Source organism: Paroedura picta, chromosome 1, assembly GCF_049243985.1.
Source record: "Paroedura picta isolate Pp20150507F chromosome 1, Ppicta_v3.0, whole genome shotgun sequence".
In the NCBI taxonomy this organism is placed as follows: Eukaryota; Metazoa; Chordata; class Lepidosauria; order Squamata; family Gekkonidae; genus Paroedura; species Paroedura picta.
Genome location: NC_135369.1, coordinates 17,123,391 through 17,149,941, shown reverse-complemented (window position 1 = coordinate 17,149,941; position 26,551 = coordinate 17,123,391). Strand labels below are relative to the sequence as shown.

The 26,551-nt window shown below is 49.8% G+C and overlaps 2 protein-coding genes across 6 annotated transcripts in view; one reads left to right on the top strand and one right to left on the bottom strand.

The window, feature by feature from the left end:
- FLRT1 (fibronectin leucine rich transmembrane protein 1) overlaps positions 1–8,123 on the bottom strand; it is a 215,833-nt gene extending 207,710 nt beyond the window's left edge. Inside the window, exon 1 of one of the 2 annotated variants that reach the window (XM_077324075.1) lies at positions 7,780–8,123. The gene's annotated coding sequence lies outside the window, so the exon portion shown is untranslated. Of the gene's footprint in view, positions 1–7,466; positions 7,552–7,779 lie in introns of those variants that run through there. The other variant, XM_077324085.1, reaches the window with a different exon arrangement.
- MACROD1 (mono-ADP ribosylhydrolase 1) overlaps positions 1–26,551 on the top strand; it is a 474,182-nt gene that overhangs the window by 269,658 nt on the left and 177,973 nt on the right. The window lies entirely within an intron of this gene.

Sequence of the window (26,551 nt, the reverse complement as noted above, 5' to 3'; positions counted from 1 at the left end):
CACTGATCTGATCCAGCTGGGATCTTCTTAACAGATTCAGACTAGAACCTCCACATGCAGAGGCCTAACCTCTGAATACCAGACGCTGGGCAAGAAGAGAAGGCAGCAAGCACTTTCCGTGCCCTGCTTGATAGTTTCCAGAGGCATTTCATTGACCACATTTGACATCAGAATGCTCAGCAGGAGTTCGCTTTGCTCTGATCCAGCAGGGCAGCTCCTAGATTCTTAGTTCTGGCCCGGCTCTTTGCGGAAGGCTACTAAATTTTTCTCTGTATTAAAAAGGGGAAACAAACCCTTGTAGACGCTAATAATAATGTTGCAGCTGCTCCCCGTGTAGGGAGGGGAGAAGAGAAGGCCTTTCTTTCGGCTGTATCCATTCATTAAATATAAAGCATCTTTAAAGTTTAAAGCACCTGCCTGTCAACAAAAGCAAATCCCCGGAACACAAAAAGAAAACAATGGTTAGGGTGAACGACTCTCTCCATTTGATCCGGGAAGCCCTTTTGCTTTCAGAGTTGGGTGAGCCACTGGCGCTGTCTGCTGTCAGCAGAACCTGCCTGGTACCAACGGGACAGCTCGCCCAATCCCTTTCCCTGTGGGAGGCAGGAGGAGCCGTCCAGGTCCAGGAGGGCAGTCAGAGATGTCCGTGTCAGAGGTTCTGCACGCGGCCAGGAAACACGGGATGGACTAGAAGGCCGACCTCCGACGCCAGCACATGCAAATGCATCGGATCCTCTGGTGGCTGCGCTATTCAGTTACCCAGTGGCGGCCAGCGAAACAATAACGTTGGTGACGTTGGTGAAAAGAGCCATCAAGTCACAATCGACTTAAGGCAGCCCTCTAGGATTTTCAAGGCAAAGCAGTGGTTTGCCATTGGTTGCCTCTGTGCAGCGACCTTGGACTTCCTTGGTAGTCTCCCACGAAGGCCAACCTTGCTTTGTTTCTGGGATCTGATGAGATCGGGGTAGCCTGGGCTATACAAGCTAAAATAATATCAATAACCGTAATATTGTACAGATGATGGATGGATGGATGGATGGATGGATGGATGGATGGATGGATGGATGGAGCTGGGACAGCCTCCATGTACTTGGAATAGATACAGAAGCATAGAGATGGAATTGACACCAAGGCTCATCTAGTCCAACTCACCGTACAATGCAGAAAATTTGCAGCTCCCTCCCCCCCACTCCCCCAGTGACCCCTGTTCTATGCCCAGAGGAAGGCAAAACCCTCCAGCATCCCTCGGACAATGTGGCTCAGAGGAAAATTGCCTCTTGGTCCCAAAGATCCCAAAGAGGTGATGGGCATTACCCATGTAAGAAAGGGTCACAAGAGGCAAGGACTGGCTCATCCCTTCCTGCCTCCCCTCTCACAACTGAGAAGTCACCACCCCTGACCTTGTCATTTATTGGTGCAACATTAAACCAGTGGTGCTCTGGGGGCCGTGGGAGTTCAGCCACTCTCAAGGTCCTGCAGATATTTCGTTGACCTGCAGATATTTCGTGGACCCCAACAGCCTTTGAGCGAAGCATTTCTCAGCCTTAGCGGTTTGTTCCTCGTGCATCTGCAGGGCGTGGCAAGTCGCAAAGAAACCCCCGCAAGATACGAGGTGCATTTGGAACACACGCAAGCAAACAAGGGACGAGTGTTTGCGGTATCAAGAATAGTAAGCCGAAGATGACGTTCCGTTCCGGGCAGGACCACTTCGGAGATGGTTTTAATCTACAAATAAATCTGTTGAAGCTTTTCTTGATTGATGGGGAGGGGAGAATGGTAATTAAATGAGCTGTGCATTAAGGCACACTTTGTATTATTTCTTCCCCTTCATTCTGGAGGGAAGAAAGAAGGAGACATATAGAATGATGTAACCTTGTCAGGTCCCTCTTGGGGAGAAAGGAAGGTATACGCAAAGTAAATAAAGAAACACACACATAGTGAGGGCTGGTAATATGCAAATGCATTCAAATTGAATCAGCCTGATTCCTGAGAAGCGGCTGTCCTTCCGGCACTTTGCGGACCCTTTGACCCCGCGGTTTGTTTCTCCACTGTAACCTCCTGCATTCCACTGTAACCTCCTGTAACCCGAGGAGCTGCTACCTGCTACCTGCTCCTGCCGAGAAGAGTTTTCGTGGTGGTAGAAAGTGGTGTCAAGCCGCAGCTGTCTTACAACAACCCCCGTAGGGTTTTCAAGTCAAGAGATACACAGAGGTGGACTGCCACTCCCGGCCTCCCCGTTATAGTCCTAGACGTCCCTGGTGGACTGCTGTGGCTGACCCTGCTTATCTCTTGAGATCTGACCGATCTGGCTAAAGGCGCAGTCCAGGTCAGGGCAAAAGGCTCTCTAGGGTGCAATAGTCTATGCCAGGGGTAGTCAAACTGCGGCCTTCCAGATGTCCGTGGACTACAATTCCCAGGAGCCCCTGCCAGTGAATGTTGGCAGGGGCTCCTAGCAATTGTAGTCCATAGACATCTGGAGGGCCGCAGTTTGACTACCCCTGGTCTATGCTGGGATTAAAATCTTGTGAGTCTTTGAAGTGCCACTAGACTCCTGTTGATCCTTGCTGTTAACTGATAAATCTGCTAAAAGGCCAGATCATAGGATAACAGAGTTGGAAGGGACCTCCTGGGTGATCTAGTCCAACCCCCTGCACTATGCAGGACACTCACAACCCTCTCGCTCATCCACTGTCACCTGCCACCCCCTTAAGCCTTCACAGAATCAGCCTCTTCGTCAGATGGCTATCCAGCCTCTGCTTAAAAATCTCCAAAGATGGAGAATAGAGCTGTTCACGGTGGCGTCCAAAGCAGCAGTTCCAGGCCAACGCAGCCAGCACCACAGGGGGAGAGGGGAGGGGGGGCGCTGGTGCATCAGTTGGCACACACATGCAGGCATGGAGCTCTGCACCTGCATGTGTGCTCCAAGTTGCACACCAGCACCGGCTCCTGTGCCTCCCCCCTGCCCCGCAGTGCTGGCTGCGTCAATCTGGAACGGCCGTTTCGGCCGCCGCCACACACAACCCTAATGGAGAACCCACCACCTTCCGAGGAAGCCTGTTTGGCTGAGGAACCGCTCTAACTGTCAGGGACTTCTTCCGGATGTTTAGATGGAATTTCTTTTGAATTAATTTTGTCCCACTGGTTCTGGTCCATCCCTCCGGGGCAAGAGAGAACAACTCTGCTCCATCCTCTATATGGCAGCCTTTTAAATACTTGAAGATGGTTATCAGATCCCCTCTCAGTCGCCTCCTCTCCAGGCTAAACAGACCAAGCTCCCTCAGTCTTTCCTCATGAATCTTGGTCTCCAAACCCCTCACCATTATAATCTATCGTTCTTTGGTGGGTTATCAGCCCCAATATAAAAAGATATTATTTCCATGTCGGGATCAATGCTGGGATGTTTGTACAGACTTCTGGTAGAGAACAACCTCCTGGGGATCTCCCAGAATTACAGCCTATCTCCAGACGTCAGAGATCATTACCCCTGGAGAAAATGGCTGCTTTGGATCGTGGCTTGCAGACACCGCTCCTCACTCCAAACTCCACCCTCTCCAGGCTCTCCACCCCCAAAATCCCCCCAAATTTCCCAGTCCAGAGCTAACAACCCTACCTTCTAGGACCAGCTGCCCCCCTGACTGCAATGAGTCTACACTTGTTACCACCATGAGATTAGAACCTTGATTTGCGGAATGTCATGCAATGCAGCAGCCTGGGCCTTCTGCCACCTCTCGGTCTAGGTACCCCTGCAGCCTCCCTTCACAGGACATGGTGTACGCCTGAGGGTCACCCCCATGGAAGTGCCATCTTTTTCTTGTTGCCCACTGGCATGGTAACGCAAGGAGATACTGGACCTCAATAGCAGAGCGCATGCTTTGCAGGCTGAATTCCGGAGGTTCTGTCTCCTTGTACTGAAGGGTCAGGCAGTGGTACAAGGAAGACCTTTCTCTGCCTGAGTCCTAAGAAAGCTGTGGCCAGCAGAAGTACCTCTGGGCTAGACGGCCAGAGATCTGACCCAGCATCTCCGGGGAATTCTGCTGCCCTCCAGAGCAACTGTTCTCATCACAGAAGAGAAGAGGGGTCCTACCGGATGAGACCAAAGGGCCATCAAGTCCAACATTCTGCTCACACACACTGGCCTCTAGGACGGGGGTAGTCAACCTGCGGTCCTCCAGATGTTCATGGACTACAATTCCCATTCCAATTAAGAGGGCTGCTTATGTGCAAACAGGGAGTTGGATGTCATTGATTCTTTGATTGCAAGGAAGAGGATTAACTGCCTTCAAAACTCTGCCATTGGTCAGCCACCCCGAGGGACACCTGTGCTGCAGAACCAAGCTCTTGGTACCGAGTGCAGGCTATGGAGCTGTGTGGTCGAGAGCCAAGACTCCGACTGACTTGCTTCCTACGTTTCACAGCACACGCTCCTACCTTCTCAGGACTACACTTTCCAGTCCCTTGGAGGTTTCCTCCAGGGTGTGCAACTGCTGATGACAGATGATGAAATACCCCCGAGGAGGAGAAGAAAAAGAAAAAGACTCTCCCAGCCCTGAGGGCTTTCCCTGCCCTTCTGTTTCACTCCTTAGCTGCTGTGTTTACTTCTGAATAGTTACAAGTCTCTCCAGAAGAGCGGAGGCCGGAGTTAATTTACTCGCAGGAGTGAAAATGTAAACCAGGGGCAGCCAGGCTAAAAGCTGCTACCGTTGCAAAGGAGGAAGAGACACCCACAGTGATTGCAGGTTAAAATGCCCCCCCCCCAAAACCAATTTGGCAGAGGCTCCCCGATATCGGCCTCATCTGCAACATCCAGCCACATATTTGCAAAATGTTGGAGAAAGCAGCTTTTCACATGAAGACTCCAACGTCAGAGCATCAGGACTAGGGCTGAAAGGACAGCTCTGAGAATAATATAGATGTGTATACCCTCCCTTTCTAAAGACCGTCTCAGATCCTCGTAGTATGTCACCTCTGGGGCGGGGGGAATCTCAGTCAACCCTAAGCAGGCTGGATTGGAATTGTGCAGAAACGAAAAGGAAAAGTATCAGGTTAAACAGCAGACCTTTTGAGGTGGCAGGCCGACAAGGGATTTAGATGAAAAGCCCAAGTTTTATAAACTTTGGGCAGATCCTTTGGGGACGTTCCGAGCCAAGCCCCCTTGAAACAGTCAGGAGCTTGGCTCCGGGTTGTTTCAAGTGTCGCTTCTGCAGCAGAACTTCCGCTCACAATGGGCCTGATTTCTGATTTCCCTGTCCATCCGTGTCCTGCATTAAAGGCCGCGGCGATGAACCGACGCTGGAAGGGGCAAAACTGCCACGAGTACCTTCTCTATAGACTGCGCACTCCCTTTCTTGCACCCACGCAGGCCTTCTGGGTCCCCAATCCCACTATTTTCATTTTCCCTCCGGTTCCTTCCCGAGCAATCCCGATTTCTTTTGCCCTGCTGTCTGCCAGACCCCGTCTTTTAAAACGGATGCACAAAAAAGAACAAATTCACGGGAGGGGGCAGACTTGGGAGTCACAAACAACCACAACGCAGACCGGAGGCAGTGCGAAATCAACCCGCTTTACGAAACCAAACCGAAGAGCAGATACCAGAACACACACCGATAAATGGATGGGTTTTAAAATGTCTGTTCCTCCTGATTATTATCATTTTTTGAAAGATATCACTCTCTCCCCAAAAAAGCCAGGCAGGAGCGAAGCCAAGGCAGAGCTTAATTAATATTTTGCCAGACATTTCATAAGGAATAAGCTGAACACCTGGAAGTTTTGCAATCTTACCCTCCGGCAAAATCGGCTTTATGGAATCTATAAATTAGAAGCCCTCAGCGCAGCTTAATAAGCAGCGCCTCGAGTTTGATTATAGGCAAGACGTCGGTTTTCCCACCAGCCCTGTTGATCCAGCAGGGTGGTTACTATGAGGTTCGGATATATTGGGAGTGTATTTACTTCAAATCAAGGGTCTGCCCTTGTGGCAGAGAAAGGAAGAAAGGAAAAGGCTGTACTGCCTCGAAGGTTGACAGTATAAGATGAAAAGCTTTGCTAATATAATAATCCCCCTTTTGCCCTTCCCCGTCACCGGCCACCTAAGCTCTTTGCAAACATCTATTAATTAAAGCATTCCAACTTTCCCGGTCGCTGAGTTGCCACGCCGAAGGGAAAACACCAGCGCTCCAAAGCCCAGGGAAGTGGCAAAATGGGGGGGGGGGGGGAGGGAGGGTGAGCACAGGGATGTTTATCCTCCCTTCAGTATGCATTAGAATTTAAGGATCAGGTTTACACCTATGTGTAAAGCTGTAGATGCTATAAGAGCCTTCCACTGGCAAATACGGAGGTGCAGTTAAAATCTAAGTGTTCCTTTTTCTTTGGAGGGGGAACAGCTCTGGTTCAGGACCGTGCCTCTTGGCAAGGAGGGGCACACAATCGCTACCTCCCCCCCCCAAAAAAAAAAGTCACAGGAAGGTTGGCGATGAGCCACGGAAGACAAGGGACACCCTGTCATCAACCTCCGTGTGTCTCAACCCAAAATGTCAGTTTCCATTTGCGACAATCCAGGGAGGATTTCAGTGCAGTTGTGTGTGTTGTTCAAATAATGAAAGGAATGACAACCCAAGACGGTTTGGTTGTGCTCTCCGTCACGATTGCCTTTGCCACCCTGCCAAAGTGACCGAGAGGCTTCTAAAGATGAATTGGGGGGGGGGCATGTCTCTTTAAAAGGGGGGGAAGCTCGGATTTGCCAAACCGTTCCCCTGCGACACTCTTGAGAGCTGCCCAGCTCTGCTGTCCATGGCAAGAAATTTTAATATTTCCCCTCTCCTTCGGAAAGGGTGGCGAACGGTGAAGAGCATCCCTCTGGGTGTTAGGAAAGTGTTTGTGTGCTGGGGCGGTGGGAGAAGAGTGTGTGTGTGTGTATATGGAGGATCAGCTAGGCATGAGTGGACCAGGAGACAAAACGCACACACACACAACCTCGAAGACAGACACAACCAATTTTTGAAAAGAAGTCATTCTCGCTGCAAGAATAACCCATACAACCTCCATTTCTCTGCAGGTGTTCCTATTTTAGTCCTTATTATTATTTTTTAAAGCATCTGCCTTCTATCTTGGCAGAGGAGCCCGGGGTTGCATTTCCCCCCATTGCTGATCCAGATTTATCTCTTTCCCACACCTTGACCGAGGTGAAAAGCCAGCATCCACGCTGGTTTCAAAAGCAGCGGCAGAGATACTTTGCCAAGTGCATTGGGCAGCCCTGGCCATCCATGGCGAGGAGCAAGAGAGAGCCCAGAGGAGATTCCCCTCTCCTCCTTCCCGGGGAGCGTTGGCAACCCTGTGCATTCATTGAGGGTTTGCAAAGCCAGCTAGCAATTTTGTTTTCAAGAGAGCTATAAAACAACCCCCCCAACCCCATGTAACAGAGAGACCCAAGAAGTAAACACCGGCTAGAAAGCAAAGAGAGTTTGAACACACACCTTCTGCAGATATTCCTGTGCACGACCATCTCTGTCCCTCTCTATGGGGTTTCTCTGCCTGAGCAATGGCAAGAACGCAGTCAAATCCAAACACTGAAAAGCCAAGGCAAGGACTCTCTTCCTTTTCCCGCCCGTATCCCCCCCCCCGCCCCGTTACATCCCACCAGCCCACCCACCGCCTGCAGGCTGACCACTTGGGCTAGTCAAAGCATTGCCTTTGGGTACCCAAGGCATCCACCAGCCTTCCAAAAGGCAACACTGGCGAAAGGCGCACACACACACACACAAATATTTAAAAATGACGTGGCCTTACCTGATCGGATGGAGTTGTGCTGTGGGACTGGGAGGGGTGGGGGGCGGGTGGGCAGAGAAGCCCCTCTGCCTCTTTTTGCAAAGTTTTACCGTGCCAGCCAGCCGCTTATTCCAGGAGCAGGAGCACAATAACGGAGGGAGGGAGGAGGAGAAGATGTCATGGTGGGGGGTGCAGAAATGGGAGCACCAGGACACATGGGGCGGGGTGGGCTTGTGTGTCTCTGAGACGGGGAGGCTGACACACACGCAGGGAGAGGGATTAGGCCGGGGGGTATTGTTCCTGTAAGGAGCAGAAGGCAGCGAGATGCTGAGATCTGCGTGCGTGCGTGTGTGTGTGTGTGTGTGTGTGTGTGTGTGTGTGTGTGCGGGAGCAGCGTGCCATGCTCCGGAAAGGGAGGATGCTGTGACACACACACGCCAGATGAGATGGAGAGCGCTGTTGGCGTACTAACCCGCCCGGCTGCCTCTGCTGCCGCCGCCACCGTGGATGGGAATATGGTCCAGGCTGAGGAAGGGAGCCCTGATGCTTTCAGCATCCTTGCAAGTTTTGCAACCTCCAGCCAGTCTTGAACGGAACAGGCACAGGGCTCCGATGGCCACAGGGCGGCTGAAATGTCGGAGGGGGGCCGGGAGACTGTCTGGATAGGAAGGGGCTGCGTTATTTCCCCCGTGGGTAGGGGGGCCAGCCTTCAAGCGCTAGCTGGAGATGTCCCACTATTACAACGGATCTCCAGGGGACTGAGATCAGGTCACCGGGAGGAAATGGCCTCTTTGCAAACTGGACTCCGTGGTCCCTTTAAAATAAGGTGACCAGATTTTAACACTGGTAAAGCGGGACAAGAGCCTCTTGTGGCGCAGAGTGGTAAGGCAGCAGACATGCAGTCTGAAAGCTCTGCCCGTGAGGCTGGGAGTTCGATCCCAGCAGCCGGCTCAAGGACACCATTGACCGGGGCGTCTATATTTGATCTATATGGAGCAACAAATATTTTCATAGAACACATAGAACGCAAAATTAGTATTGTAATATATATTTTTTTAATTTCAACATAAGTACAATTTGCCAGGTGCCCCCAGATGTCCCTCCAAAAGTGGGACAATCTGGTCACCTTACTTTAAAATCCCTCTCCCTCAAAACGCTGACCTCCTGAGGCTGGCCTGCCCCAATCTCTAGATATTTCCATAAGGTATTTCCATTAAAAAGGGGGGGGGTGAGGGATTTCTATGAATATTTGGAGAGTTGGGTGATTATTAAATGTGTGGGTTTAGAGGTGGACACTGACTCTGGAAGAGATTTGAGCTATTTATCAGGACTCCAGCATGGAACGCAGAGAACTGAACTGAACCCGCCCCCACCCAACCGCCAAAAGCCTGAATTTATATACATGCACAGAGAATAGGATCTTCCCATCAGGGAGCACTGAAGGACGGGATCCTGCAGGCGGAATCTAGCCGTGCATTGGCTAATTGCAGTGCAGGCTTACGATCCTGCCTCGGACCTCCAGCTCGGCCCTCGGCGGATCTACAGACGCAACAGTGGAAATGACAATAACGCCAGGGAAAGTGCAAGACAGCAGCAAAAGAGGAAGGCCCCACAGGAGATGGATTGTCTCTAGGAAAGAAGCCATGGCCCTCCGTTTGCAAGACCTGAGCAATGTTTTGGAGGTCATTAATCATTAGGGTCACCAGAAGTCAGAAGTGACCTGACGGAAAACACACACAGTAGAAGAGCCCTGATATTACTGAAGAAGAGTTGGTTCTTATAGGCCGCTTTTCTCTACCAGAAGGAGTCTCAAAGCGGCTTACAGTCGCCTTCCCTTCCTCTCCCCAGAACAGACACCCTGTGAGGGAGGAGAGGCTGAGAGAGCGCTGGCAGAACTGTTCTGTCAGAACAGCACTATCAGGGCTGTGATGAGCCCAAAGTCACCCAGCTGGCTACATATGGAGAAGTGGAGAATCAAACTCGGTTTGCCAGTTTAGAAGCCAGCGCTCTTAACCACTATACCAGGCGGTCTCTCTTAATGTAACATGCGCAGTGTTCTTGTGTTGCTGGACCATTCAGCTTCGATCCGTAATACCCTCCTCCCTACATGTGCAGAGACCGCGGTTGTGCCTAACTGAGGTCAGTGGTTCCTGCTAAGCCTCTGATGAGCTGCAAGAAGAAAGTGGGCGATCCCAAAAACACAACAGAGGAAAAAAGAATCTGTCCAATGGCTTCATCAAAGTTAAGAGCCTCTGTTGTCTCATTATTTCCACCTGGACTCTGCCAAAACGGTCTCTAGATTATTCTCCGTTTTCAGTGCTTTCATCAGTGGCAAAACGAGTCCTCCACATAGTTGTTATTAATAAATTCACTATGTTCACTGAAAGTGCCGTCGTTTTCGATAATCACTTGAAAATATAATTAGGCGAAAAACGCTCTCTTGGTGTGGAGAGTCAAGGCTGTAAGCTCGTCTTGGAAGTTCCGGCTGCAGCAGGATGACCCAGAAATCTTTCTGGAATTGTTTACCTGTGTAGCCACCTAAGAGGCATGACCACAGGGCTGTGGGTTGGGGCCAAGAAGCGAGTCCAAATTCCCGTTGCAAAACTCAACTTTGCCATCTCCTTGGATCTGCTCGGGCAAAGTGCACAAATGGTATAAAGATGGCACTCTGGTATTCAAGGCCGAGGGGCAAGAAGGGTGCGAATCGCATTAGAAGACACAGGAGACAAATGGAACAGCCTAAATCTCACTCAAGCAAAATCAATTGAGTCAGAATCCCATTGAGGTTAAAAAGGCCCTTTGCAGGGCTGCGTGGCAACGATGAGATGATGTGAAATGATACAAAGAATCTGCTGATGTCCACGAGACCAAATTCCCTGTTACACATGAGCAAGGATGTCGAGCTAGAGCCTTTTGTTCTTTTTCAATCAAGTCACACCTGACTTACGGTGACCCCCTGATGGGGTTTTCAAGGCAAGAGAGGTTTGGAGGTGGTTTGCCATTGTCTGCCTCTGGGTGGCCACCCTGGACTTCCTTTGGTGGCCTCCCATCCAAGGACTAACTGAGGCTGACTTGGGCTAGCTTCAGACATTGGATGAGATCAGGCTAGCCTGGGCCGTGCAGGTCAGGGTTCTCTCCTTTAGCCCTACGAAATATTCTGTGTCTGAGCTGGGGTGTTTATGTACTTATATCAGCCTTTTTCAACCTTTGGAAGAGGAGGACGACGAGGAAGAAGAAGAGTTGGTTCTTATATGCCGCTTTTCTCTCCCCACAACAGACACCCTGTGAGGGAGGTAAGGCTGAGAGAACCCTGAGATTACTGAAGAATAAGGAGTTGGTTCCTATATGCTGCTTTTCCCTACCTGAAGGAGTCTCAAAGCGGCTTACATTTGCCTCCCCTTTCCTCTCCCCACAACAGACGCCCTGTGAGGGTGGTGAGGCTGAAAGAGCCCAGATATTACTGCTTGGTCAGAACAGTTTTATCAGTGCCATGGCGAGCCCAAGGTCACCCACCCAGCTGGCTGCATGTGGAGGAGGAGCAGGGAATCAAACCCGGCCCACCAGATTAGAAGTCCGCACTCCTAGCCACTACACCAAGCTGGCTCTCTGACACTGGAGGAGCCCCAGAAGCAATTTTGGTTGGCCACACTGCCCTGCCCCTCACGCCACTCCTCTGGAAGTGTCATCACCACTTCTCTTAACAGGCAGGTGCAATGTGGGGGGGGGGGGAGGAAGCAGTTTAAGTCTGGAGCAGGTGTGCAGGCTCCGCCCCCTCCCAGGCACAGAAACCGCAGGAGAGCTCACTCAAGTGGGGGCGGGGGAGCAATGGAAGCAGCCAGTGGATGAGTCCATTAAGGCAGGAGGGGAAAGGCTGTAGCTCCCACGGACCCCTGGGGTTTGCAAATCCCTGGTTGGGAATCCCTGACTTAGGTTTCATACTCTGTTTTCTTTCCCAGGGACCCAAAGTGCCTTACAGTCTCATTTCCCCCTCCTCCATTCGATCTTTGCAACATCAGCCCTTTCATGCTGGCCGGACTGAGAGCGAGTGACTGGCCGAGAGTCACCCAGAGAGCTCCCACGGCAGAGAATGTCGTCTGGGGGTGTTATCCTGGAGGCTCCGTTGCCCTGACAGGCCCTGCTGCCGGGTGGTGGCTGTGCTCATTGCATCCCACCCTCTTTGTCTGGGTGGAAACACTAGTCGGATTGGGACCTGCTAGGAGGGCTCCACTGCTCAGCCCTCCCCCTCAGCATGCAGACTATCTGCTTATTCCTCCCCCTTCTACCAGAGAGTCAGAAGTCAGGCAGCAGTAGTTACCACTATCCCCTGTTTAATCACATGCCCAAGCAAGCACTTAATGGCCAGTAGCAAAGAGCACCAAGGGGAGAGGCCGTGCCTCAGGAGCAGAGCATCTGCTCGGCATGCAGAATGTCCCAGGTGTAGTCCCTGGTATCTCCAGCTGAAAAAAAGAATCGGAGGTATGCAGAAGATCCCAGATTCGATCCCTGGCATCACATTTTTTTTTTAAACAAGGAGACTAGGGGCATTTAGAAGGTTCCAGGTTCAATCGCTGGTACAACCAGATAGAAAAGAATTTGGGGCATACAAAAGATTTCAGGTTCAGTCACTGGCATCTCCAGCTGGTGATGGGGGGAGAGGATTGGGGACATACAGAAGGTCCCAGGTGCAGTAGGTGTTGGGGAAACCCCTGAGACCGTGGAGAGCCACAGGGTAAACAATGCTGACCTTGAAGTTTCAGTATGAGACAGCCTCATATGATCACGTGACTAGGCAGGGTCTAACTTGGGGACCCATGGATCTGCTGAGGTGCCACCAGCTGCCTGTAGCAGCATACCTGTTCTAGTTAGCCGTTGTCGTGAATATGAAAGCAGGTGTCCAGGGGAAATCTTTGACCAGCGGCCAGGTGGATTCCCACAGCCCTGCAGGAAACGGTCTACTGGACAGCATCTTGCTGAATTCCCATCTCCACAAACCAGGGACTAGGTCAGAGCCACAATGAGTGCTCTCAGCTGCTGAGCAGTATCCACACAGGAAGGGATGACAGTACACAAGTTGAACAGTTGCTTAGACTGAGCTTCCCTCACCTGCTTGCCAAAGGACCTAGCAAAGTCGGGGGGAAGCGGGCGGCTAAGTGATCCGTCAGACCGTGTGAGGCTAGACAGATCAAGGCAGGCACAGCAGGTGAACAGTTTTGCACACCAGGACCAAAAGCGCATCAGTCTTGCCTTTGGTTTTCCACCAGTACTGCTGGCAATTCCCCATCCTTGGCATGGGAACCTGACTAGCTGGTAACACTCACCAGCTACACTCTGCTTCCTGCTGGTGCTGGATCCTTCCTCCACATATGAAGCTGCCTTATACTGAATCTGACCACTGGTCCTTCAAGGTCATTATCATCTCCCTGGTCAGGCCTCATTCATTCATTCATTCATTCATTCATTCATTCATTCATTCATTCATTCATTCATTCATTCATTCATTCATTCATTCATTCAATTTATATACCACTGCAGTCTAGAGACTCGCAGTGGTTTACAAAGTCAATAAAAACACAATAAACCTCCCTAAAACACCCCTTAACACATTAACTAGATGGCAATCAATAAGGATTCTAGTGTCCGCCTCCCCCACCCCGCCCCCGTTCAGCGGCTGGGTCAGTGGTAGAAAGGGTTCTGATCTAGCACATATCAAGGGATCTTCCGATGGTACCTCCAAGACCCTGCCCTGGCCTCAAACATATGCCTCGCGGAAGAGCTCCGTCTTACAGGCCCTTTCTGTTATGTCAGAGCTGATGAATTTCTTGTGGTCACGTGCAATTATCATAGAGCTGAGGAAGTCTGATGAAACTAGTTTATACCAAGTCTTCGTTGTTTTTGATGGTTGCTATTCAAGATATTGAAGACAACATACTTTTCTTCTTGCTCGGCTTAATGTTGACCTCCAGTTGAAATATAAGGCTCCATCACTGCAGTTGAAACAAATTCTTTGGAAACTTCCAGGACTTAATGAGTCACATTTTTTTTCCTGTTTGCGCCTATCCTCCCGTGTGTATTGCTGTCTTGGTCCTTGGATAGGCAGCAGCATTCCCAGGGTCTCAAGCTGCGGTCGTTTGCATCACCTCCTGCCTGGTCCTTTTGCCAAGGATTGAACCTGGGACCTTGTGCATGCCAGGCAAATGCTCCTCCAGTGAGCTACAGCCCCTTCTCCTCCAGCTTAGGTTCCCTTGCTGTCCTTTTCAGCCACTGGAAAACATGCAGTAGTACATCAGGTTAGAATGACAGCCTGGTCTGGGCTGATTTCGACAGATCTAAATGGGATCGGCCCAGCCGCGAGCCGGAACAAAAGGTAGGGCGACGCCGGCGCCCTCTAGGGGGACCCACTAGTGCCCGTTTCATTCCTGAATTCAATGGGCTCTTAGGCTAGTTGTTAGATAAAGCATGATTTAAATTGCTGGTGCTCAAGTCTGTCAACCATTTGTGTTGCTTTGTTTGTTTATTACATTTATATACTGCCCTCCCCAGAGGCTTGGGGCAGTTCACGTGAAACGTAGGGAACAAGAAGAGTACATCAGACTCAATAGCTATAACAAATGGATAACAATAACGGTAGCAATAAACAGAGAGGATAACAATTCTAACCGAATAACAACCTAACAGACCCATGGTTGGTCAGCTCAAGCGTGTGGATTCATGGGTTCATGGGAGGGAGGTTTGGGGCCCGATGGATGTTGTTAATTTTGGTCGACCTCAACCAAATGCCTGGCGGAGGATCTCCCTTTTGCAGGCCCTGCGGAACTGTTTTAGTTCCGTCTGGGATCTCCTCTGGGAGCTCGTTCCACCAGGTGGGATCCAGGACAGAGAAGGCTTTGGACCTGGTTGAGGTCAAGCGGACTTTCTTGGGGCCAGGGATCACTAGCCAGTTGGAGGATGCAGAGCGCAAAGCTTGTTGAGGGGCATAGGCAGAGAGGTGGTCCCTCAGGTACACTGGGCCAAGACCATGTATAGTCGTGAAGGTAATTAGTAGAAGCTTAAGCCTGAACTAGAATTCGACTGGTGACCAGTGCAATTGTTGGAGAATGGGCCGGTTGTGGGACCTCCATGGTGTTGCTGTGAGGACCCTGGCCGCTGCGTTCTGGACCAGCTGTAGTTTCCAGCTCAAGGTTAAGGCTAGGCCTGCATAGAGCGCATTGCAGAAGTCTAGTCTAGAGGTGACCGTCGTGTGGATCACAGCGGCTAGGTGTTCCGGGGACAGACTCTCCAGTCCAGTCCTCTGAACAGCAGTCTAGGGAAGAAACGGGGTGGGTGGGACCAGGCCCTGTTTGTGAGCTTCTTCCGAAGCAACTGATTGGCTGCTTTCGGTAAGGAGGTGCTGGACTAGATAGATTCCTTTATTGCATCCCGCAGGGCTCTTCTTATGTTTGGGAAGCGAATGAAGTGCTTTTAAAGTGGGGTGGGAGGTAGGCTTCCGCACAGAGCTGAACAAGGTTCAGCTTTGCTTTAGGATGCTAGGGCTAATCCTGAGCAGGGGGTTGGACTAGATGGCCTGTCTGGCCCCTTCCAACTCTATGATTCTATGATTCTATGATTCTAAGGTCCCCATCTCTCCCGACACACCCGACTGCAAATAGTATTCCGTCCCATCCCTGCACCAACTCATCACGCACCCAGGCAAAGAAAGGAGCTCTTTCGGGCTATGCCTCTCCGTAATGAATCCGGGAGGAACGGTGGCAAGCATTATAAATATTTATCCACCCCTCGTTGTTTGCTTGCTCCGTGTCATTAATGAGGCCTCCTTATTAGTCTCCAATAGTCCCTGCCAATTTTTTAAAAATTTATTTATTCTTGCATTTTGCCATACCGCTCTTTTTTCCTCCTTACAAATTTTGTTGCTCTCTTCTGCACACACACACACACCCCTTCCCCATCTCTGGCCTGGCACGGCTATAATCCCTAACATGAAAGACGCCGGAGCTCAATCCCGCTCCCTGTATGCGTGTGCACGCGTGCATGAACGAGAGCCGCCAACTTTCCCCCTCCCTCGCCCTTCTCCTCCGCTCCAGATGCACAAGGCCTGGCAGGAAGCGATGCACTAGCAAGAGGAAATCTCCCTGCTCAAAATCGAGGGCCGTCCCGCCTTCGCGGCTCCTGCCAAGCGTTCCAGGGCTGAGCGAGCGTCAGGAAAAGTGTTGTTTCTGGGCCGAGCTGTCATTTTAGATCAGCGCTGGCAACCCCTGGCACGCGTGCCCAGCAGCGGCACATCAGACCATTTTGTTCAGCATGCCAGTTCTTGGCCCAGGCAGCCACGGTGAGCCCCTGAGGCCCTGGCAGGGGTGCTGGGCTAGCAGGAAGCAGGCATGGTGTGTACCCTGTGCTGCCTCTAGCACCAGGGCATCTACCATCTACTGCCCCTGGGACAAGAGTTGCCAGCTCTTGGTTGAACAACACCTGAGATTTGGGGGTTGGTGTCTAGGGAATTGGGGGAAGGACAATATAATACCTCAGTGGGGTATAATAGTGTAGACTCCACCTTCAAAAGCAGCCATTTTCTTTTTCTTTCTTTCTCCATATATTTTATTTGGGAAAAGGGAAGAGAAACATGAAGTGCAGCACGCATGACATTTGATCAAACTTGCACGGTAAAATTGTTTGCTATACAATCTTTGCTCATATTCTTCATCAGTACCCGCTGTTCTTATACCTTAATAACAGTTCATGGGTTTCCGATAAGATCTTGACACATAGACAGGTCTAAAGAGAAGCAAAGTCATACTTGCAGTTCCAAGGCATAAGCTATGCAAGAGCTGACAATAGTTAATAGCTGAAAGAAAGAAAGGATAGATATAGATATAGATATAGATATAGATATAGATATAGATATAGATATAGATATAGATATAGATATAGATATAGATATAGATATAGATATAGATATTAAGAGATTTCTGATACAAACTTAGTTGCCACTTTTAATAAATACAAAGCAAAACCTTCCCAATTTATAATCCTTCTAGATAAGAAAGGAATATGTAATAGCTAAAAAAGAAAATAAAACATATATATTTTTGATATGAGATTTCTGACCATAAATAAAGTGAAACTGATAAAGAGATTTCTAATACATGCTTGAGTTGCCACTTCTGACAACCAAAACACAGCCATTTTCTTGACGAGGGCTGATCTATTTTGTTTCCATCAGCAGGGCTGGTTTATCCCTGTGGAATACATGCTGGGGGCCCTGCGCATCCAGGATCCCCGCATAGTACCTTCCCCCCCCTAAAGGATCAAGGTCGTAGCCTCTCTTCTGCCTCCTTTTCCTTCTTTAGGAAGACTTGGAGTGACACCCATTTTCATTGTGGGGGCCCCAGTCTGGCTGTTCTTGCCACAATTGTACTCTAGTAGGGCTCCGTAAATCCTTACACTGGCTCTGGTGCTACAGGCCCTGCAAATCCTCCTAGAGATCAGTTGTAATACTGGGAGATCTCCAGCCACCCCCAGAGACCAGAAAACCTAAGAGGGGCTCAGATTGTTCCTTGGTGTGTCGGGCCAAATACATCCTGGCTCTTCCCATGTCCTTGGGTTCATCACCACAACGGGGTCTTCACATGTGAGTGTGTCCTCCTCTCCCTTGTCTATGGTGTGGTGTGGTCAGCCTGTGTCAGAAGCAAGGTGTCTCTTACCCGTGGGGGTGGGTGTTCTGTCAAGTATTTTGGCGACCCTGTAGGGTTTTCAGGGCAAGAGGTCCAGAGGTGGTTTGCCATGGCCTTCCCCTGGATTCCCTCGGTGGTTTTCCATCCGAATACTAGCCAAGGCTGACCCTGCTTAGATTCCAAGATCTGGAGTCCGGGCCTGCTAGGTCTTCCCCACCACCTGCATCAACTCACAGTAGGCCTGTGGTGACCCATTAGGGTTTTCAAGGCCAGAGACATTGGAAAGTGGCTCGCCATTGCCTGCCTCCCCATCAAGATCCTGGTCTTCTTTGGTGGCTGTCCATTGAAATCCTGCCCAAGGACACCTGGTGCCCAAGGACAATCTGGTGAGCCGGGTTCTGTGCTCCCCCACATGCAGCCAGCTGGGTGACCTTGGGCTCACCACGGCACTAATGAAGCTGTTCTGACCGAGCAGCAATATCAGGGCTCTCTCAGCCTCACCCACCTCACAGGGTGTCTGTTGTGGGGATAGGAAAGGGAAGGCGACTGTAAGCCACTTTGAGCCTCCTTCGGGTAAAGAAAAGTGGCATATAAGAACCACCTTCTTTAGTAATCTCAGGGCTCTCTCAGCCTCACCTCCCTCACAGGGTATCTGTTGTGGGGAGAGGAAAGGGACGGCGACTGTAAGCCGCTTTGAGACTCCTTCGGGTAGAGGAAAGCGGCATATAAGAACCAACTCTTCTTCTTCTTCTTCTTCTTCTTAAGACCTGATGAGATCTGGCTAACCTGGGCTCCCCAGGTCTTACCTAGGGATGTGCCCATTGTGGTGTAACGTGCCGTTGAGTTGCAGCTGACTTAGCAAGTGAGAAGCACAGGTGGCTTGCCTCTACAGAATCTTCCTTAGTGGCCTCTCTTCCAAGTCCCACCACGGCTTAGCTTCTGGAGTCAGGCTATGCCACGCTGCCTACCTTCCCATGTATAAATTAGCGGTGTGTGTGGGGGGCGGGGTAGGTTTAAGTTTTGGTTCCAACATTCTGTTGTTTTCTGCTGTTTCCCTATCAAATTTTATCATGGTATTTGGTTTTGATTCTGTTGGTTTTCACTGGGAAATACTTTGGCCTGGAACGTCTTCCATTTGGCCAGCTTTTATCCCTCTCACTGAAAAGATCCTGACTGCCTGATTTTGGACGGATTAAGAAGAAGGGGGCCTGCATGATAGCAACAGAAGGCTAAACACAATGCGGCAACAAAAGGCAAAGTGGATGAGACAAATACTGTTCATTTCTTCAGCGTTATTTCCATTCAGTTTTGCTGCCTTGAACAGATTTAATGAGGAGGCTTTTCTTCGGTTTGTTTTTTGATGAGTTTGAACATTAAAATGCGAACCTGTTCTGAATTCCAGATGTTGGGGACAGGTAACAACCGGGGCCACTCCCACTTGTGAACTTTCTGGCTGCCACTGAGAGCAGAGTACCCGGCTGCAGGGACAGATAAGTCTGATCCAGCAATCCGAACCTCTTATCTTTATACCTAACAGAGAACGGCATTTGAATTTCTCTTCTGCCACACATGAATAATGCAGAAGAGACTGCAGAAGAGAAACTGAATCTGCGTCCTTTCCACACTGGGATTTAGATATTTGTTGTAGATTGATTTAAGCGTAACCCGATTTTCTTTTCAACCGGGGAACACTTTGGATCTTTGCCCGTTTCAGTTTTCAGGTCTGAATTAGTATCTTCCAAAGGATCGACATTTAAAAAAAAATGTTTTTTTTTTTAAGACTTGGATTTTCAAGACTTGGATTTTTCCGCTTTTCCTAATCTTCGTCTGGATGGCTTGCCCACCCTCCACCCAACCTGGCTGCTGCTGCTGCTTCTGTGGCATTGTTCCTCCTTCCCGAATTTGCCAGATGGACCACACCAACCTATCAGGGATGCCATGCTGAGCAGGTGGGCAGCCCAAGAGCCTCTCTGGGCATGATGATGACTATACGGGACATCAGTCATTCCAATCGCAGCCAGCCACAATGGTATATGTTGTCTCTGAAGGCGGAGTGATTTTCAGCGAACAGTTAGTCTTTTGGTCACAGAAAAACAGCCTGTTCATTCCAGATCCGCTCCAAGTTCAGCCTCTCCGTCAAACCGCCTTTAGAAAGGGACATGTGCCAAGGTTGATAACGATGTTTAATGCCCGCTCCCTACGACGCTTGACCCGTTAATGATTTTCTTGATCTCTGAGCAGATTGTGCCAGCTTGCAGACCTTCTGAGGGCTCTGCCATCACACATGCAGTTGGCACTGCCCTCTGTTGGCAGTACATCCCGGTACCCACATGTATCTCGGAACAGCAATGTCAGGTGCGGTGTCTAATAAAATCAGAGTCCAGTAGCACCTTTATTTATTCAGGGCGTGAGCTTTCGAGTGCAAGCACTCTTTGTCAGACCATGATCTCCTTACACGACAGGGAATATATAGCAAAAATCAATTCTGTTACATCAGTAGACTGTGCCTAAATTTTATTTTCAGCGCCAGAGCTTAGCCTTGGACTATGGAAACGGGGCTGTACAATCTCTGGCTGACAGGCAAATAGTCTGCCCACCCCCAGCCATATCTTAAGGAGCGTCCCATCCCACACAGGTCTTCTTATTTGTCCTTTTGAAAAGTAAGATATCTAAATCCTTCCCGCCAGCGGGATCTCAAAGCACCTTCCCGTCTGCCCGAGCCCAGCTTTGCATTCCACACATGCCCTCGTATACACAGCACCGTATCCTTTCCACGAACGGGTGGCTCCTCGAGATCGGGCATGCGATGCTGTGGAGTCTAAACTCTGCAATCTGTCTCCCGGGGGAAATTAGACGTGAGTCCAGCGACCACCTGAAAAGACTAACAAAATTCATTCCCATGTCAGCCTTCATGATTCATTCATCACCTATCAGATGACGGGAGCTCTGTCACATGAAAGCTAACGCTGGAATACATTTTCTTGGTCCTTAAGGTGCTGGTGAACTTCGGCTTAATTTTGCTGCAACCGACGAACACCTCTATCCCTCTGCAATGGTTCCCTCCCAAGGGAGGCGGCACCCTCCTTTTAGACAGCAGCCTGTTCCCAAGGGGCTGGGGCGACAGAGCACGTTTTGCATGCAGCATGCAGCTCTGATCCTCTGCAGTCCCACTTAAAAGGCATCGGGTTGCCGAGCAGACCGTTTCCCTCTGTGGGACCCCAGAGAGTAGCTGCCAATCATGTACTGCTGCCTGTTTTTATGGCGGTGTTGTTTTTGTTGCGGTTTCTAACCGTGTTATTCTTGCATTGCCGGTCGGATGGACAGCAGGATATCAATGCTGCGAATCAATAAATACATCAACACCCGTCCCTGCTAGCTGTTTTTCCTCAGATGCTGCTATTCCTGTTAGAGAGATATATACAGGCGGTGTAACAGCATTGTAATGGTCCTCAGAATTATTCCAAATTTTGTATTCCTTGGCCCCATGATCGTCCAAAAGGGAGACAGCAACCGAGAAATTCAAAGCGGTTAGAGACGAGGGCTACAATGAAGGAGCTAGAAGAGATCCTTAGAAGAAGAAGAGTTAGTTCATAAATGCTGCTTTTCTCTACCCAAAGGAGTCTCAAAGTGGCTTACAGTCGCCTTCCCTTTCCTCTCCCCACAACAGACACCCTGTGAACGAGGTGAGGCTAAGAGAGCCCTGATAATACTGAAGAAGAAGAGTTGGTTCTTATATGCTGCTTTTCTCTACAAGAAGAAATCTCAAAGCAGCTTCCTATAGCTTTCCCTTTCCTCTCCCCACAACAGACACCCTGTGAGGGAGGTGAGGCTGAGAGAGCCCTGAGATTACTGCTTGGTCAGAGCAGCTTTATCAGTATTTTGGCAAGCACAAGGTCACCCAGATGGCTGCATGTGGGGGAGGAGCGGGGAATCAAACTCAGCTTGCCAGATTAGAAGTCTGCACTCTTAACCACTACACCAAGCTGGCTCTGTGCAAGTGCAAGGATGTGTTCCCAGTGACCAAGATCAAGGTAATTCATGCCATAGTATTCTCCATGACTGTGTATGGGTATGAAAGACAGTGAAGAAAGCTGGTTGTTTTGAAGTGTGATGCTGGAGGAGAGTTTTACCGATACCGTGGACTGCCAAAAGGACGAGGAAGTGGGTTGTAGATCAAATCAAGCCTAAATTCTCCCTAGAAGCTAAAATGACTAAGCGGAGGCTATCTTACTCTGGCTGTATTATGAGAAGACAAGAGTCCTTGGAAAAGGCTATAATGCTAGGAACGTGAACGTGAGATGAATGGACTCAAAATCAAGGAAACCACAGCCCTCCTTTTGAAGATCTGAGCGGGGCTGTTAACCAAAGGACATTTTGGAGGACGTTCATTCGTAGGGTCACCCAATCGCCGTCAGTCGGAAGCGAACTGATGACAATTAACACACAAGAGCATCTGGGAAATCTCACCTTCCCTTTAAAAAAATTAATCAGCAGGTTTCTGGTCTTCCTAATTGTGCAGAAAATCTGAGAAACCAGTAGAGGTGGGTTGGAAGGGACTGATGCGGGGCAGGGGGTTTCATGGTACAACCCTACGCAGACTCCTTTTGATCTAAACCCATTGACTCCAGGGGATTTATACTTGAGTTAAGTCCGCATAGGATTGTGCGCTGTCTGTGGTCCTTGCCCCTCCTTGTAGGAATTAGAAATGGAATATGTCACGCAACAGCATGCCTCATTTGCATGGTATAATTAAGCAGTAAAATTTAAACATGAGGATACACGGACAGGCGGGTTTCCTATACACAATAGGCATGCAGGAATGAAGGCATGACATTGTCTCCTCTCTGAATTTAAAATTCCAAACAACCACTATTCAGATACGAGGCGAGAGCCTGCCTTCAGTTTCGTGCATCTCGCTATGATGAGGTAGTTCTGCAGCCTCCCTGTAAGATCCTGATAGGCAGCTGTTGGTGGTGGTTGTTTTTAACTGCTTCTCCTGGTAGTACATGCCTGGGACAGACTGTCTCTGACTAGGTTGCATCCTTTTATGGGTCCCAGACAGGGAGGAGCAGGGGAGCAGGTGAGTTGCGGTTTGAGGGCCGACGGCTGCTGAAATTGATCGGGTGCGGATAGAGCAACGCGAGGGAAAGCCTCGCAAGGTGGTTGCCCGGCAACCGAAACGCCTATGCCAAGGAAGCCGAAAAGCAGGCGAGGGAAGCAAGCCAGAGGGAGACGAATGGGTGTTGCGAATACAACCAGCGGAGCATAAACCGCACAGCGATTTGGGGAAGAGGAGAGAAGCACGGGTGTTAGTGTCAATACCAGCCGTGGCAAAGTTCCATCTGTTGGGCTAGAGGCGGGGGCTGCCAAGGGGACGGTGGCTCGTCTCTGGTCCCTGATTGCCAGGGACCTCTCCCTGCTGCTCCCGCTGCTACAGCCTCACAAAGGAGCAAAGGGACAGATGCTCGCCTCTCCCTCCGTCGTCCTCAACCTGTGGTCCTCCAAGTGTCCATGGACTACAATTCCCACGAGCCCCTGCATTTGCTGGCAGGGGCTCATGGGAATTGTAATCCATGAACATCTGGAGGATCACAGGTTGACTACCCCTGTTTTAAGGGACGCGGATGTGGGAGAGATTTGGGGTTTGCCATTTTGTCTTTGGTTTTAAACTGCAAACGACTTGAACACTTATTGTAGGCAGGCTGGCAGGGCAACGCTGGCAGGGGCTCATGGGAATTGTAATCCATGGACATCTGGAGGACCACAGGTTGACTACCACTGCCTTAAAAGATGCTCAACAGGTCAGAGTCCCTCAAAAGTCTGGCAGCACCAGCTATAGATCTCCAAGCCCCCTCCCTTTCAGGGATCCCGTCCCAGGGAGGTCGAGCCACAATGGAAAAGGTCCTGGCTCCGGTGGGTGCTAAATGGGTCACTCTCAGTGGTGGGATAACCAGCCTGAGTCTGTAATTGTGCACAGGAGTCCAACTTTGCTTAATTCTGGGTATAAGCTTTTGTGTGAATGTTATTGAGTGGGTATTTTAACTTGGTTTTATATGTTTGACCTCTGTATGGTTTCTTTGTTTAAACAGTTTTTAAGGTGTGTTTTTATTAGTTACATTTCTATTGTATTAGCCTTTTCAGTGGCCCTGATGAGGGCAGAATTGGGGAGATGGGTATACATTTTGTAAATAAATAAATAAATAAATAAATAAATAAATAAATAAATAAGGAACGGATCCTGGGGGGCTTGTAAGAGTTTCGGGAACCCCCCCCCCCCGGCCGAAATTAGGGATCACGTGGGGAAATCCCTTCCGATGCTTCTGACCTGCTTTAAAAGGGAACTGATGCCCCACAGTCATGCATGGGTCACGGGCATCTTGCAGAGCACTGAGCCAGTGCCAGACTAGGTTGGCACAGGTCCCTTCTGTTCCCGCTGCCAGCTTATCTGCAGTGCCTTTAATTAACAACGAGAGAATGGGAAAGATGTGGGACTGCCAATCAGCAGGAGTGCCTGGGGTGAAAGCGGGGGACGGTGCCCCAAAGCCCACAGCCAAGATAGGGGACCTTTGAATTTGTGTGCAAGCCTTCAATAGGGGGGGCTGGCTTAGCACCCCGTTTTCCCACACTGTCCCTTCGTCTACCCCCCCCCCCCACGGCAGGTTAGGTCGCATGTGTTCTGTCTTAATTAGCTTCTCGTATTAATTTGGCAAAGGAAAGTAGCCCTCCTATGCTCAGGCTGCTAAATTAATTCTTCCCCAAAATGCAGGAGTGGGGAAGGTGTGAGAAGGAGATTGAGTCTTGGTAGCAGGAGACAGGAGCTGGTAATATGCATGCTTGCGGAATTGGCTGAGTGGAGGGAAGTGCTAGCAAGAATTCAGAAGATCTTCTGTCTTCCACAACGTCATCCTTTAAACCCGGGGACAGTTATTGGAAGCTCCTAGGTCAGGCTTTCTCGTCCTGGGTTTTGTGAAACTCTGGGGTTTCACAGCAGCCCTGGAAGGCTTTTGCAAATGGGTTGGGAGTTAATTTTTTATATATGACCATACATTTCGGCAATGTGATTTGTGGTGACATGGCTTCCGGGGTGTGGCCTGCTGACGTCACTTCTGGGACTTCACAAAGCCTGAAGAATGTTTCTGGGGTCTCTCACTCTTCCTCTACAGTGGTGTACGTGGTTCTCATTCCCTCCATTTTCACCTCACAACAACAACCCTGTGTGGTACTTTGGGCTGAAGGAAAAGCAAATGGCCCAGAGTCACCCAGTAACCTTCCATGGCAGAGTGGGGATTTGAAGCTGGGCCTCCCCTAGTCCAGCACTCTCACCACCACGCCGCACATGCCCTGCACGTCCTTTCTGCACGGGATGGAGACAAGTTTGAATTGGGGAGGGCAATCTAAAGCTGTGCTTCTTCTGCTCTTCACAGCTGCAAATAGGATTGCCAGCCTCCAGGCTGCAGATTGTTCCCCTTGGGAAAATGGCTGCTTCGGAGGGTGGCCAATATGGCATTATACCCTGTTAAGGTCCCGTTCCTCCTCAGACCCTCCCCTCCACAGGCTCCATCTCCAAATCTCCAGGAATTTCCCAATTTGGTATTGGTACCCCTAAATGCAAAAGGCAGCAGTTCCCAAGACAGGGTTGGGACATTTATGATTTTGCCTCACAACTTCCAACAGAAATACATGGAGATTTTCGGGGTGGAGCTGGGAGTGGGTGGGATTTGGGTCAAAAAGAGACCTCAGTGGGCTATAGCAGGGGTAGTCAACCTGTGGTCCTCCAGAGGTTCATGGACTACAATTCCCATGAGCCCCTGCCAGCCTTTGGGAATTGTAGTCCATGGAATTGTAGTCCATGGACATCTGGAGGACCACGGGCTGACTACCCCTGGGCTATAATATCGTGGGGTCCATCCTCCATAGCAGCCATTTTCTTCAGGGGCCCTGATCTTGTTAGTCTGGAGATGAGCTGTAATTCCGGGGGATCCCCAGGACCCCCCTGGGAACTGGCATCCCTACCCTGAGAGCAGATCAGTGTGTTCTAGCTTGGCATGTCAAAGAAGGTACTGGCTTCTCCATTACGAAAACCCAGGACTAAATCCAAAATCTTAGACATCAGCTGGGAATCGGATCTGGGACATCTCTTGGGAAAACTATGCATCTCATTTCTGTCCTCCATGGAGTCCTCCAGAGCAATATAAGCAAACAACAAAAGAGGGGGAACAAACTCAGCCCGAAATTTTCCAATTTATGTCAAAAGGGTCAAGCTTCAACAAATAAAGAAAATAAAATATTTATTATATAGCATGCACATATAAAATTGAAGACGTCAGGGATCCGACTATCAGGCTGTACAATTCACAGACATTCCTGGTGGATGAATATATCCTATGAACCACATAAAACCAGACGTGTTTTGGCGTCTACAGCCTTCCTCGGTGGCTACAAATACATTAATTATACATAATGCACATTCAGACAGTATTATATACGCAAGCAAGAGAGATGGTGAGAATGACTCTTCCAGGTTCATCCAGTGAGTTTCAGAGATGAGTGTGGGGTTCTCAGGGGAGCTTGCCAACTCCAGGAGCTTCTATTCCAACCCCAGGTCGATTCAGTCCCTGCCCTCTATACAGAATGCGATTTCCGTTTTGATTTGGGGCGATTTAAATTTTCCTTCTGCCGCAAGAAGGATTGATCCAGAGTGACCCTACCTTTATTGTGCAATATCTTAGAGTGCTTTTAATGCTCAATATATTTTAAAATATATTTAAAATATATTTTAAAAAAGAGCCTCTTGTGGCGCAGAGTGGTAAGGCAGCCGTCTGAAAGCTTTGCCCATAAGGCTGGGAGTTCAATCCCAGCAGCCGGCTCAAGGTTGACTCAGCCTTCCATCCTTCCGAGGTCGGTAAAATGAGTACCCAGCTTGCTGGGGGGTAAACGGTCATGACTGGGGAAGGCACTGGCAAACCACCCCGTATTGAGTCTGCCATGAAAACGCTAGAGGGCGTCACCCCAAGGGTCAGACATGACTCGGTGCTTGCACAGGGGATACCTTTACCTTTACTATATTTTAAAAACGCATTGTTTTGAATCTGGGCTCTCCTCCATGGTAGAGAACCCATGATTGGCCA